The sequence below is a fragment of the Branchiostoma belcheri genome, unplaced genomic scaffold (genome assembly GCF_001625305.1).
Source record: "Branchiostoma belcheri isolate BF01 breed outbred unplaced genomic scaffold, Haploidv18h27 scaffold349, whole genome shotgun sequence".
In the NCBI taxonomy this organism is placed as follows: domain Eukaryota; kingdom Metazoa; phylum Chordata; class Leptocardii; order Amphioxiformes; family Branchiostomatidae; genus Branchiostoma; species Branchiostoma belcheri.
In genome coordinates this window covers 61,565-77,634 of record NW_017803964.1, presented here as the reverse complement: position 1 = coordinate 77,634, position 16,070 = coordinate 61,565, and the positions used below count along the sequence as shown (strand labels likewise).

Genomic DNA, 16,070 nt, shown 5'->3' with positions numbered 1-16,070 from the left:
TGAGAGTACGCCTTGTGAAAGATTCCCCCTATGACTGTCCAAGCTCTGCTCTCGTTGGGATACAGGATGGACTGTGATGCAATACCGTAGGCCAGGATAAAGATCATCAGAATTAAGATGAAGAAGATAAGATCCTTCAGCTGTAAAAAAAGGAATCATAACATTAAGTAATATCATCATGTGAATTTGAATATTAGTGTCAAACCTACACAGGTAAGGTATGCCAAGTGAGGAAGTTTTAAAGTTTCTGGGAGTGAATAGTGTAGGGGTTTTTGATTCAGGTGTTCTCTCATCAATCTGCGTTCATCATTTTGCCTTATATCTCTTTGCTTTAAATTACATTCAACTGCTACGTCATGGTGTGGTCATGCTGGTAAAGTTGGTCATGGCGTGTTGTATAAAAACAATATTGAACACTCAAACCTTGCAAGTACAATATGGCCTCCCGGCTGTTATTTCAATCCTTCCACAAATTTGTAAATCTCAATAGATAAACTTTCAGTTGTTAAGCCAGTCTGTGCCATATTTGTTATACTAGTATCATACTAGTATAACATACGCCCACAGAGCCCTTTGAAAACCATCCTAGTGGTGAAGGGTGGTTCATGCGATCATGTGTGAATAGAATATGTAAACTAGAATCATGTGTGAATAGAATATGTAAACTAGAATCAAGTGTGAATAGAATATGTAAACTAGAATCAAGTGTGAATAGAATATGTAAACTAGAATCATGTGTGAATAGAATATGTAAACTAGAATCATGTGTGAATAGAATATGTAAACTAGAATCATGTGTGAATAGAATATGTAAACTAGAATCATGTGTGAGTAGAATATGTAAACTAGAATCATGTGTGAGTAGAATATGTAAACTAGAGTTCCACGATCTCATACCTTCGCCAAATTATGTTTACCTTACAAGTGACAAACCATGTTTCTCATTGAAAATAACATTATCATTTGCCTGAATTGTATTATGAATTATATTTTAAAATATATAATTAGCCACCTAATGACGGTCCTATCCTAACAAAGGCCATTCTATCATTTCCCCATAGAATATGCAAATGAAGTTCTGATTTGAATAATTATTTTTGTCTTAAATTAACTTCCAAATGCTGCAAGTTTGAAATTTCCAGCAGTTTAACACAACGACGGAATTACAAAAGTTTCTTATTATTATACAAATAAGGCCTTCATTTAGGCATTGAATTAGGCCTTGTTGTTTCGATTAATATATATGGATGACATCCGCGCGCGCATGAAATTTCGTCCGTTTAAAAAAAAAATCAACCATCGTACAAAATGACCGAATATATGTCGTATGTTAACCCTTGTCCTGCTGACATTCCTGGCACAATATTTTTCAATAATTTCATGTCTTAATTAGATCATAGACCCCCACATTTTTTTGCCCTGCGGTGGCATAGTTACTTCCGCATTCGTTGCGTTTCGCTGCGGTGTGATGCGTTGCACGTTCTGGGGAAGAAGTGACATAGGTTTGGGCCCCCTAGCGGCTTGCTCAAGAACTGCAGGGGTATTCTTTGGAAATATTCATAAGAGGATAACTCAAGAACCGGTGGACGGATCGTCGTAATTTTTGGTAATACTATGTAGGTAGCTTAAGTGACGCTTGGCATAATTATGCGACAATTATGCAATTATGTAATTTGAATAATTAATGAGGAAATTCTATAAATCAGCTGCATTACATTATAGGATTATTCAAGCCTGTGACATATGTAATTGAGAACGAGAGAAGGACAGGCAGACATTGATTATGTAAATTAACTCTTATTTTGCATAATCAATGAGAAACCGTTATACCTCCATCATGGTAACTGCCTGGAATTACATACTTGGGGTATTTGAAAGTTAAGTGAAGGTGAACATCAATAAGCATAACTTATTCAAATAAGGACCTCATTTGCATAATTTATGAGGAAATGATACAATTGCTTTCTTTGTTAAGATAAAGCTGTCTTTTGATGACGAATATGATCAACTGATATACTTAATGCAAATGAGGATCCTATTTGCATAATCAGGAGGAATAATCTTTACTTTGTCAGTCATAAAGATTAGCATCAATACTAATGATATCATGAAAGAGTAAAATAAAACTACCTGGAACAAGTAGAGAAATTTTCAACATGCTTTTATCATGCCCCGACTCTGTATCTGTTTATCTACATGTAGGTCAATATGTACAAAATGCTATACAAAAGAGAAACAATGTGACAGCAATGTGAAATGTAACAGTCCATTTTAACATAATGTATTGAAGTTAGATTAGTACACCAGAAGAAGTAGTTTATAGTTATTGTTATTTGCCATACTTTGTATCCAATGCAATTGTTGCGCAATAAACTTGACTATACTATTTGGTGGAGGTTTGAGATCGTAAAACTCTAGTATACATTTTTTTCAGTTGCGTTTGTCAGTCTGTCAGTCTGTTGGTCAACAAAATAACTCAAGAACGGCTGGATGGATTGGTTTCATACTTGGTGTGTCGGTATGGTGTGGCAAAACCTGAAAATGATTAGATTTTGGGCCCCCTAGTGGCTTCCCCCGGTACAGCAGTGCAACTTCCGGTTTTGATATCTCTCGATCTGGACATACTAGGGTCATGAATTTTGGATGGTAGGTAGCTCTTGTTCCCGGGAAGAAGTCACATGAGTTTGGGCCCCCTAGCGGCTTTTTCTGGAACTGCAGGATGGTTTCTTTGAAAATCTTCGAGAGGGGATAACTAAACCGTTTGACGGATTGTCGTGATTTTTGGTATATAGGTAGATTAAGAGATGCTTGACATAATTAAATTATAATTATGCAAATCATGATCCAATTTTCATAATTAATGAGGAAATTCTATAAATCTGCTGTATTAGATATCAGGGCTATAAACACTTGTGACACATGTAAGTGAATACGACAAGATCATTGGCAGATATTGATTATGTAAATGAAGACCTAATTTGCACAGATAATGGGTTATTGGTACAACTTTATGGTGGTAACTGCTGGGAATCTAATACTTGTCATAATTGGAAGTTCAGTGAAGGTGAACATCACTGAACATAATCAATCAAATCAAGACCTCATTTGCATAATTTATGAGGAAACGCTAGAATAGCCTTATTTCTTAAGATAACCCTGAAATTGGGTAGACAATATGATCAACTCATATACTATATGCAAATCAGACCCTTAAATTTGCATATTCACAGTGAAAAATGTACATAATTAGTCAGTTTGGACGGCTAACATGATTTCGCAAAGGTATGTCAAAGGCCGTGCTTGCATACAACCAACAATATCATACGTTGTCCATGCCAAACGATAAGGATTTCACTACGTAGAGGCTATGTCAATAATTGATATAAAACATTTACTAATGAGCAGGATTGTAGATGTAAGCCATTTACAGCTGGTCATCCCCATGCATAAGATTTACGAAAACACTAAATATGTCATGGAGGTATGAGATGTCCAAACTCTAGTTTATTTTATTCATTCATTTTTATGTCATCTATATAATTAAATCAAAATGGCCTTAGAGATGTCACAAATTTTACCCGTCCTATCATGGAACGCAGCGGTTTTATGCAATTTCGCCATTTATTATGCAAATTCGATTTTAATTTACAGAGTTGTCATCTTCTTATGTCAAACATCATTTAACCTACTTACATACCCAAAATCATGACGATTCCTTTACCAGTTCTTGAGTTATTCTCCTTTGAATATTTTTCAACAAACGCCCCTGAAATTTCAGGGCAAGCTGATAGGAGTGCCAACATCTTTACTTCTTCCTCAGCACAAGAGCTACGTATACGTACCAGCTAAATTTCATGACCCTAGCATGTCCAGATAACGAGATATCAAAACTGGAAGTTCTGCTGCAGTACCATAAGCCGCCAGGGGGTTCGAAATCAAATCATTTCGAGGTCCACTGAAGACCTACCTACATACCAAATATCAAGACAATCCAAATAAGCCTATTCAGGTTATCGTGTTGACAGACAAACACACGAACGCCTCCGAAAATATAACATTTTGGGTGAAGGTAATATACCATTTTTGCGATCATGATGAGTTTTGGTCCCATCTCCTTGCTGATGTAGAAGACGTGCAAGAGGCGGAAGAAGAAGATCATCAGGTTCAGGCTGTACAAGACCCGCGCAGCAATAAACGTCTCAGGGAAGAACCTGAGCCCTGTAGGATCCAAAAACAAAACTCTCCGTGAAAGTGATCTCGAACCATTTTAATTCAGTGAACATGTCGCGGGGTGGTCCACAGATGTTACTGTTGCTATGTATATGTCTATATATAGTTGTTATCTTAAGAAATAAGGACCATATATACGGAGGGGGTAAGTAAGACGGACACCGGGGAGTAGAGCATTAGGCACGGTGAGAGACGGATAGAATTAAGGAGATCCTGATAGAACATTGTTCTCGGCTCCCGAGTCTTCAATATTCCTATCCATGACAAAAAGCAAGAAGCGAGAAGGCAAACGCTTATCTACGTGCAGAATTTACAGTTTCATTGTACGAGGTCAAATACAAGTTTCAAAGTACAAGTACAATGGAGAGTAGGCCATGGCTCAGGATCCTGTTATAAAGCACTACAGCCGGCCCTTTTCAGTTGCGTGTATGTTAATTGAGCTAGACTCGAGAAATCTCGTATACCTACTGAATACACGTGATCCTCTCGCTTCTTGCTTCAGTAGTAGAAATAGGACGTTAGTGTCTTGATTTCCGGTGCTTTAATAATATCTGACTTACCGAATGCTACAATGAAGGTGACAATGTTGATAAGATCAAACATATTCCAGGGGTTCCTGACGTATTCCGATAACTTCCCTTTCAATGATGTTGCCTCGGTAGTGATGAGCTGAAATATCAACCAATCATATAAACAGCTGGTTTCCAAAAAGACAGCAGTTGGTACAGCTTATACAATGTGCAGTAAGGCTGACTCTTTGATTTCATGACAAACAAAAATATACCTGTCTAATTTCCTCACAGAAGAGAGTAAAGATCCAAACTGTCAGGATGTAGTCGATAGGTGACAAAACGCTGATTTCAAACTCTGTAAGGATGACCACTGAGTACAGGCATAGGAACAGGATATAGAACATCTGCAACACACCAACATTTTAGTTATAACACACCGCTATTAAATGCACTGTACTAGAATTAGTAGCTCTTTTAAATTTGCTTTATGCCAGGGTGCTGTTACAGTCAACAATGCCAAAGAATACCAGGGGGGTGGGGGGTGGACAATGTGGACACTGGACAGGTCTGAAGACAGGATTACTTATATGTGTCAATGGAAGAACACGGATGTCCTATTCGAGGAACGTCCCTAACACAAGGTAATCATACCAAGCCAAATGAAGTACCTCTTCGAAAGGCACAATGTCGGTGCATGTCAGGAGATTCGAAACCGTTTCTATGGGTTCTTGGCCAAACGCTAACCAGTACGTCGCACAAGACCACAGCTTTTTGAAGAAAAAGTAGGATGCTTCAAATGGATGCGATGCATCATACGGACCACAATAACAGAGCGTGTACAAACAAAGAAATCCGCCAAACCCACCATGAGTTACATATACAGCTGCGAAAACACAAACATGTCTGAAAACAGTAGCACGTCGGCAGAATGCACTGCACCTGCGCGAATCCCGTAATGTATTATACATAGCATTTTGGTAGAACGTCTCATATAAGGTTGTATTCGCGCATATAAGGAAAACATTTCGTCTGTAGTTTCCAAATGTTATGTCGGAAAATATATCCTCTGCAACAGGCAAAATTCTGAGGCAACGTTGACCAAAAACCCACCGAAAACCGTGAAAATACAGGGTTCTGCGCAGGCGTAGTACGTTCTGCCGACGTGTCGAAAACAGAACCTTTCCGCGGAATGATATTTCCATCACCGGAGGTAATAAGGTCACGCAGAAGAAAACCGGCTGACTACTGTTTGTTTTATTTATTCGCACAATTTTATTTACTTAGAAAGTTTGGACATTTTATTGAATATATACTACTATCATAATAGTGTGGTGGTTCCATGTCAGTTTGTCATCGAATTAATATTCCTAGATTTTTGTATTGCATGACTCGTTTCTACCACAAAATATGAGATAAAGCTTCTTTCTGATATTACCGGATAACTTATTAACTTGAAACCAAGTGATGACTTTCTAATTTTGGATTGGTCAGTTGTATCAAAGGTGAATTAATTTATTTTCCGTCATATATATACAGGGCTTCCCACTCGGTAATAACACTGATTTTAGTGGGGAACTGTTTTACACTGTTTTTTGTAATAAACAAAATACATAAAGTCACGTAGAAACAACACACATAAATAATAAAAACAGTAACTAACCAATAACAATAATAAATAATAACAACAACAACAAGAAGTCGTAGACATCATCCCTCCATTAAATATTTTGTGGTTTTGTGATAATGTGGTGTATTAGGGATATCATTAGGGATATTATTACAAAAGAGAAGTCAAACCCTTCTGACATAGTTTTAGATATAGTCATAGTTCTAGACAGCTACCTTTATCATTTAGACTTTAGTTATTTTATACTCTATTTCATTGTTCTTTTATGTTTTGTAATTTGAAAACTTTTCTATTATTAGGGATATTATGTGTATATAGTAGAGGGGATTCATTCCTCAAGCTACCGACATCTTGCACACGCAGTCGTCCCTCAGTAAGACATCTGGAGCCGCATAGTTCCCGTATAGAACTTTTATTCAGCCTGTCACACAAGGAAAAGGAGAACCCTGAGAATTCTACGTGTTGTTCGAGCCCCACAAGTTGCTGAGAAGCCAGAGCTACAAGCCAGAGCAAGAAAAATAGCCAGGGGAGAAGACTACACTTCGAAGAAGATGGATTTCTCTTTATTTTTCGTTTTGTGTAACATGGTAAACAAGACCTTTATGACATGTTTAATTGTTCTAGAACAATAGATGACGTCATGTAGTAGGTCAACCTAGGTCAAAACGCACTATGTAACAGGTCAGGGCATTCTGAACGCCATGTAACTGACCTGAGGGCACTATGCACTGGAAAGGTATATAAGTGAGAACTTCATGCACTTGTGTCATTAGCCTCTGTACACTTGAAGAAGCCACACAGGCGAAACCGGTTGTGTGACAGGCTGAATAAAAGTTCTATACGGGAACTATGCGGCTCCAGATGTCTTACTGAGGGACGACTGCGTGTGCAAGATGTCGGTAGCTTGAGGAATGAATCCCCTCTACTATATAGGGATATTATGTGTTTTCGACAAATTTTTAACAAGAGTTCCACGATCTCATACCTTCGCCAAATGATGTTAACCCTTGCGGCTGACGAATTATACAATTTTAATCGATTTTGCAAATAAGAACCTCATTTCCATGGATTATATCAGTTGATCATATTCTCCACCCAATGACATTCTTATCTTAACAAAAAAGCTATTTAGCACTTCCTTATAAATTATGCAAATGTGGACATGATAAATTATGTTTATTGGTGTTCGCCTTCACTTAACTCCCAAGTGTGGCAAGTATGAAATTCCCAGCAGTTACAACTATAAAATTATAAAAATTTTCCATTAATTATGCAAATTAGGTCTTCATTTACATAATCTATATTTTTTTGTTCTCAATTACTCTCTGGGTCTTATTACCAGAGTTGGTTTCTTCAAGAGATGAGTCAATAAACATGAATGGGCTAATCTGGAGGCCATTACTCTTGATTCTCTACATAGGTTTTAATTTATGTTTAAAGTTATAGCAATTCATATGAAATACTTGGATGATGCATACCTTCAAGGACGACCTTTTTAACAGTTAGTAGATTGTATTTGTCCTTTCGATAAACATGTACAAGGTTACAAGTAAGATTTCTGATAAAGATATAGTTCCATACGCTAAGATCAGCCTGCGAATTAAGACTTGTTTTGTAACTAACATATGTATTCGCAACTTCTGCTAATCCGATTATTATCAGGATTAGCAGTAATAAGACGAAGAAGAAAGTCAAGTCAAGTTAAGTACAGAATAAAAAAAAAACTCTAACATACCACATTGTGCATAAAGATGGTAATAGGGGCACAATAGAAGCGGCAGATCTTCTGGCAGAAATCCAACTCCTCCTTGTCTGCTTGTGCTGTCTTGTTGGACTGGCTAAAAGGCAGGAATATTTCATTTTTGTTGGTGTTCCAGCTACACGGAGGTTTAACAGTATTAAATGACAGTTGTTGCTTTTCAATAAAACATGGAAGGTCTAGTTGATTAAGTTGGCTTAAAAAAACCCAATCTTGGCTTATCTACCAGCTGCAAGATTATCCGTTCTGATTAGTTGCACATCTCGATACATTGTATATGTTACTTCAAACTTAGCATCAGAGGCAAACGTGAAGAATAGGTAAAAGCTTTATTTTCTGTTTTCAGTAATTCATCGTAAATATTTTTGTGGTACATATTGTACTTTACACTGTACAATATAGTCTTATACTTTCACACTTAAGTATCAAAGTACTTCCCTTGAAAATGTCAAAGCGGCTCCAAACATTTTGTGCCAGTTGCTACTATTCATACAGATTAAAATAATACAGGAGACAAATGACCCCTAGCTGTTCTCAATGTAGCTACGACATTCCCAATCTTAGTTTAGATAATTCTTGTTCCTAAGTCAAAAATAGATTAATAAATATTGAGATTAGAAATACTTGTTAGTGTGTGTAGCTGCCGATTCTTTCCATTCCTTCAATATCTCTTCAGTTAGTCTTGACATATTTTGATGGGTATTTAGATCAATTATATCAATTAATTTGATTACAATTAATTTGATTACCCGCAGCACTATTTGTTGCATTGCAGTATATCTCTTACCCGGATTCTGCCATATCTCCATTGCGTTCCATTAACTCCACATTCTCACTTGCACTCTGTGTCTCGGGTTCGCTGAAAAATGAAAAATTCTAAAGTCAAAAGGGGATTTACATGCTACGAAACAGAACACTGACAATGTTCGAATACATTCGACCTTTCTTTTTAATCCTCAAAATTAACATAACATCATTTCTGATAATTCTGCCATGTACTGTTTGTCCTTTCCACGAGACGTTGGACTTTGGTCTTCTGTCTTCTGGTCATTTCGGAAGTGGATTAGAAGTGGCACCAAAGGTGGGAAGAAGATGCAGGTGATAACCTAAAGGGTATAAAAAATGACAAATGTATTAGTAGAGCGGCTATTAGAGACCATATAGTAAACTAAACATCTGCAACTTCCAACATCCGCAGTAAAATAATTAAGGTTTCTAAAACCTTTAATTTTCCGGACAAAAGTTATATCAGGGACATGTCAGAGGCATGTGATGGAGATGTTCATAGTGACTCAGAAAGGCCAAGGTGATGGGGGGTGTTCAGGGTGAGTCAGAAAAGCCAGAGTGATGGAAATGTTCATAGTGAGTCAAAAAGGCCAGACTGCCAGAGTGATGGAGATTTTCAGGGTGAGGCAAAAAGGCCAGAGTGATGGGAATGTTCAGGGTATGTCAGATAGGCCAGAGGGATGCAGAACTTTCAGGTTGAACGGAACAGCCAAGATAGTCCAGAGGGATGGAGAACGATCAGGGTGAGACAGAACAGCCAAGATAGTCCAGAGGGATGGAGAACGATCAGGGTGAGACAGAACAGCCAAGATAGGCCAGAGGGATGGAGAACGATCAGGGTGAGACAGAACAGCCAAGATAGGTCAGAGGGATGGAGAACGATCAGCGTCATTAATAAGACACGCAGTTGACGACTCAACGATAACAAGTAGCGAAGTAGTAGGAGACGCGTTTCATACAACATTCTCAAGGAAGGTACAATGGCGGACAAAGGTGACCTCACAGGGTGACCTCCAGTGGGGTCATGGGCCAACATAATCTGGCAACCTAAATAGTGTCAACATAACATGGTGACGTGATCTTTTTCTTTCTTTTTCCTTCTTCCTCCTACTTTCCTACTGTTCAAGTTATCTGTACTACTTTTCTTCTCCAAGTTAACAAAAATTCTCGATACATGATATACCTGACAGAATAGAAGTAATTCTCTACTGATACTAATTACTGGTCTACGAATAATAGGTCTCTTCTATCGTTCTGTTCTTCTTCTCTTACCTTCTTGGTTTCAAGAACTAATCGCTTGAGCCAACATGCATGTATAAGTATCGAATAAGAAATAAGTATAGTAACTATTATATTAATAGTAAACATTCTTGTCTTTCCTTCTTGGTCTCAATAGCTAACATATTAGCATCATATACTAAATGTCAACTGTAACAAATAATGGGTAATATAACAAGGTCAACTAGAAGAACTGGATATCTTCTTTGTCTACTTCTGTAAGAATTCTGAATGTTCTGATTCAAAATCTTCAGGGAGGGTAAATAGTCTTTGAAATAGAATAACAAGAGTCCTATCTTCCTTTAGAACCAAACTAAAATTTTGACTAAGGTAATAAATCAAGTTTTGAAAACATGGGAGTAGTGTGACCTGTTGCAATCATCCACTTCTTCATTTCTTTCCTTCTTAATATAACAAAGTAAGTAACTGAGCAATAGTATGGTGATTGTCATCTAAATAAACATCAGAACATCATCCATCAACAATAAAGTACAAATGTATCATCATCATCAAGACCTTAAGTATAATAACTTACAATAGAATAGTAAACAATGTGGCAATTGGATTTCTTTCTTCATCTACCTGTTTGTAAACACAAATGGCATGCTATTGTGAATTTTCATTTCAAGATTAGGGTTCAAGATTAGAAAGTTACCTTCACTTCAAGTCAGTCCAGCAAGGTGGGTATTTTAGTACTGTCAGGTAAATCAGTTCTGAGTATCATATTCCTGGTGTAAATGGATATAAAGTCTTTCAGGCGAGAAGAAAGTTCGGGTAACTGGAGTGATGGTTGTGGAGGATGACCAGGTACGTTGTATGCTGAAGATGGAGTGGCGGGGCATCTGTTGGTGCCGTAATGTTCAAGTCCGTGGTGTTCTGGAACTGCAGTTGTCTCAAACAGTTGGAGGTGGCTCAGGTGGAGGTCGGATGGGTGGGTGATGACACACAGGTGGAACAGGTAGGTGTTGATGCTCTGGAGGATCAGGTGGGCTCTGGCATTCCTCCAGCACGTGTGGTGTGTTAACGTTTGCAGAAGGAGAAAAATGGTACTCTCCCTTCACCTGTGTTGTGTCAGCTTCTGCTGAGGGTGAAGAAAGCTGGTTCTCTCCCTTCACCTGTGTTGGTGTGCTGTGTTGTGTCAGCTTCTGCTGAGGGTGAAGAAGGCTGGTTTTCTCCCTCTCCCTTCACCTGTGTTGTGTCAGCTTCTGCTGAGGGTGAAGAAGGCTGGTTTTATCCCTCTCCCTTCACCTGTGTTGTGTCAGCTTCTGCTGAGGGTGAAGAAGGCTGGTTTTATCCCTCTCCCTTCACCTGTGTTGTGTCAGCTTCTGCTGAGGGTGAAGAAGGCTGGTTCTCTCCCTTCACGTGTGTTGTGTCAGCTTCTGCTGAGGGCGGAGAAGGCTGGTACTCTCTCTTCACCTGAGTTGTGGCTGCCTCTGCTGGAGGTTGAGGGGGTTGGTATTCTCCCTGTATCAGTGTGACCGAGACTGTTGATGTGGCACAGGGAGGCTGGCTTTCTTTCGTCACATGTGTGGCAACGTTTGCTTGTGTTGTGGAGGAAGGTTGACTTTCTTCCTTCACATGTGTGGTGACATCTACTTGTATTGTGGAGGAGGGTTGGTTTTCTCCTTCACATGTGTGGCAACGTCTGCTTGTATTGTGGATGAAGGTTGGCTTTCTTCCTTCACACGTGCGGTGATGTCTGCTTCTCTTGTGGAGGAAGGTTGGCTTTCTTCCTTCAGATGTTCGACGACGTCTGCTTGTGTAGTGGAGGAAGGTTGGTCTTCTTCCTTCACATATGGGACGACGTCTGCTTGTGTTGTGGAGGAGGATTGGTGTTCTTCCTTCACACGTTTGGCAATGTCTGCTTGTGTTGTACAGGAAGGTTGACAGGTGTCCTGCACATGTTTGGTAGCTGATCTGAGCTTGGCAGAGTAGGCAGGCGGTGTTGTTTTTACTGGCCATTCAGTCACAGAAGTGGTGGCCATAGGATAGACATTGTCTTTCTGCACGTGTAGGGTACCAGATCTGTGCTCTGGGGAGAAGGCTGGCAGTGGTGTTTTCACTTGCTTCTCAGTAACAGGGCTGGTCTTAGGGGATGCATGGAGCACCTAGGTACTTGACAAGTTGTCTTTGGGGTGTTGGTTACCCGTCTAGAACATGTCGCATCATTGACGAAGAAGACGCTGTGTATGCCTGGACGGAATACATCGACGCGTTCTGAGTCACGAACTGTGAGTCCTTTAGCCTCCGCGGCCTGAGGAAACTCGTCGACCTGCACGTGGTTACGATCACGACCGACCTTCCGCATGTACTTTTTGTCTACGTCGGGCAAGTACGGGCATGTTGGAAGAAAATGGTCAAATACCTTTCGTCCTGCCTGTCGACATATTGGGCAGATTTTCTTGGGTGTTTCCTTCTGCCGTCGTCGGCAAAGTTCTTGATTGTCCCGGTGTTGATGTTGTTGGAACGAGCATGGAGTCCTTCTGACTCCATGGATTCGCGGCGTGGACATCGCAACCACCTTCGGTTCAATCTACGGTGCAAGGATCTCGATGTAACACCGGTTAGTCTGAAACTTAAGACCAATGTGCATTCTAACAATGCTAAACGAATCATCCATCGCGCCGAAAAAGCCTTACTACGTGAACGCATACACCTCACACACCACAAAGTACAGCAACTTACGCGTAAATGTAAACAACAGGAAGAGTCATTTCGCAATCGCTGTCATGGCGCCGATAACCCTGACATGTTTGAGAGAGTTAGCGCGCAGGTGCAAAGGTCACAGGAAGCGACCTTCCAACGGTCGAAAATGACGCAGATAAAGAAATTGGAAAAACTGGAGTGCGTGCAACTTGGATGTTCACAACACCAAGGGTGCAAGGATAACATTGACTTGTCGGGGACTCAGCTTAAGAAATGGGTGAGAGTGTTGTCCAAATACAAACCCACCCCCAGTGAAATGCGTGTTCTTGGTAAAGGCCTGAACTTTGCCATCACCCCCAGTTCGATCCCTGTCAAGGAGATCGTCGCAGCCACGGAGGTGGCCTCACAAAAACTTGGTCTAGAAGAAGCATCACTACTGAGAAATGAGGTGGTAGGCATACTCCAGAACGCCAAACCCCCTAAGCCCAATCTCACTAAGGATGAAAGACAAGCCATCAAATCTCTAAAACAGAATAAGGATATAGTTACCATTCCAGCAGACAAGGGTAAGGCAGTCGTAAATATTGACAAAACTGAGTATGTGGAACAGTGCGAGAAACTACTGGATGACAAAAACACATACAAGGTAATTGGGCCCACCAACCCCACCAAACAACTCGAGGGCAGACTACAAAGGAAACTAAGGGAGATCAAGAAAGCAGGGCACCTTGACCCCCAGGTGTATGATAAAATATACCCCACGTCGGACGCCACCCCAAGGTTCTATGCCACACCTAAGATTCACAAAGACCCACTTAAGATGAGGCCGATTGTGTCAGGCATTAATTCAATCACGTACCATCAAGCTAGACACTTGGCTGACCTTCTCAAGCCCCTGGTGGGACAGTCCGCAGAACACATAAAAAATTCCAACGATCTTGTCACCAAGATCAGAGGATTCTCAGAGAAATTCAGTTGGAAGATGGGGAAGTACTTACCTCGTTTGATGTTACGGCACTGTTCACTAGTGTCCCGGGGGAAGAGGTAGTCCAGATGGCTATCAAGAGAGCAGAGGAGGACCACACTTGGCATGACCGCACTCTGCTGACTCCTAAGGAATTCGGGGAACTTCTCCTCCTTGTGGTCAGTACAACTTACTTCCAGTATAATGACGTCATCTATGAACAGACATATGGTATGGCGATGGGATCCCCGTTGTCCCCAGTACTAGCAAACTTGTTCATGGAGGACTTTGAACGTAAAGCCTTGGACACTGCCCCACATCGCCCTAAGTTCTGGGTAGATATGTAGATGGTACCGGGGTAGTGAACCAACGGGAACACGAACAAGAACTCTTTGAACACATTAATAATCAACATGACAGTATAAAGTTTACCATCGAGAGGGAGAAGGACGGTCGCCTCCCTATGTTGGACGTAAACCGGATAACTCCATCACCACAGATGTGTTTCGCAAAGAGACTCACACAGACCACTATTTGCTGTGGTCCTCCAACCATCCTGTGCACCAAAAACTGGGCACACTTATGCACAGGGCGAACACACTGATAGAAGACCACACCCTCAGAGCTGCAGAGAAGGAAAAAGTGAGGGACGCACTGCGACATTGTGGCTACCCAGAATGGGCACTAAAAGAGGGGGAAAACAACATCACTAACGGGAAAAAGAGGAATAAAGACCGCACGTCCGAAAACAAAGAGCGACACCCTGCGAGCTATGCAGTACTCCCCTACATCAAAGGAGTCACTGAGAGACTTAAACGGGCGTACACCAAGCACAACGTGAGTCTGTTCTCCAAACCAGGCTATACACTGCGCAATGCCCTTGTCAGCCCTAAAGACCCACTACTTCCCAGCGAAAAGTGTGGTACTATTTACAAAATATTGTGTGAGATGTGTGGTGAGGTGTATGTAGGTGAAACCGAAAGGTCCCTAGGTGAACGGACAGACGAACATCAGAAGTCTGTAGACCGCCAGGACGGTAAATCCGCGCTTAGCCAACATGAACTCAAAGCGGGACATAGTCAGTGCTGCAGTCACATAGTCTGCGTTGAAGCACCACTCGAGCTGCTCTGTTCTGTAGTATCTGTAGTTGTTGTAGTTTAGTGGCCCCACAGCTCTCCCACACACTATGTCGCAGTAGTCGAGTATAGGCAGAATCATTGTTTTATATAACTTGTCAGCAATATTGATAGTGAGGCAAGATCTAAGTCTACCAAGTAATCCAATTCTCTGAGATACTTTACTGCACATTTTATCCACATGTTCGTTAAAAGTTAAGTGGCTGTCGAGGTTGACACCCAGGTATTTAAACGTCAGTACCTGTTCAATGATCTCCTGGTCTATTTGGAGTTCCAGTGTTGGTGTATGTTTTAACCTATTTGCAGTACCAAAAAGCATCCATTTAGTCTTAGATATGTTTAATGTTAAGCGGTTTGTTTGGAACCAGGTGGTCAGACCAGCGAGATCAGAGGACCTCTCTGCGCTACCAAAAAATCAAATGTCAGGAGCGTTTTTCGGCAATCAACGAATCACTAAACGGAATTTGTACGTTTTCTCTCTTTAAATGTCAATTGTGTACGTCCTGCATCATATTTAGATTATGAAACCAAGCGTGGAAGGCCCTCATTTCACTACGACGCTCTCACTGCGCTCTCCCTGCGACCTGAAATTGGTCGGAGCGAGGAGAGAGCGCCGAGGTTGCCATGTTTCGTAATATCCAAATTAATGCTGGGGCCGTTGGACGGTTTCATGGCGTTTTCAACACACACACACACAAACACACACATACACACAACACACACACACACACACACACACACACACACACACACACACACACACACACACACGCGCACACACACACACACACAAGGGGTTGAAACTAACCCTAATGATGGACGTATCAAGTTTCAGCTCTCCCCTCCAGATGCGGTTGAGGCGGGCCTGGCAGGCACTGTGTGCGATGAAATTCCGGTGGTTTCCACTGGTGGCGATGTCCAGGCACGTCTGGTCTCTCCAGCGGTTCAGCTTACCGTCCAACAAGAGCAGCGTTTTATTCTCATCATCTCCCCAACACTCGTTCAACACACCAATAGCTAGGTCTTCAAATTCGCTGGAGGGAATTGATGCCACAATAACGTATTACCACATAGAACACATGACAATGTACAACTGTAGAACAAATTCTATTTTTAACTAATAAAGAAATGT

The 16,070-nt window shown here is 40.8% G+C and overlaps 1 pseudogene; it reads right to left on the bottom strand.

The window, feature by feature from the left end:
* Positions 1–16,070, bottom strand: part of LOC109475741 — a 50,180-nt pseudogene that overhangs the window by 6,703 nt on the left and 27,407 nt on the right.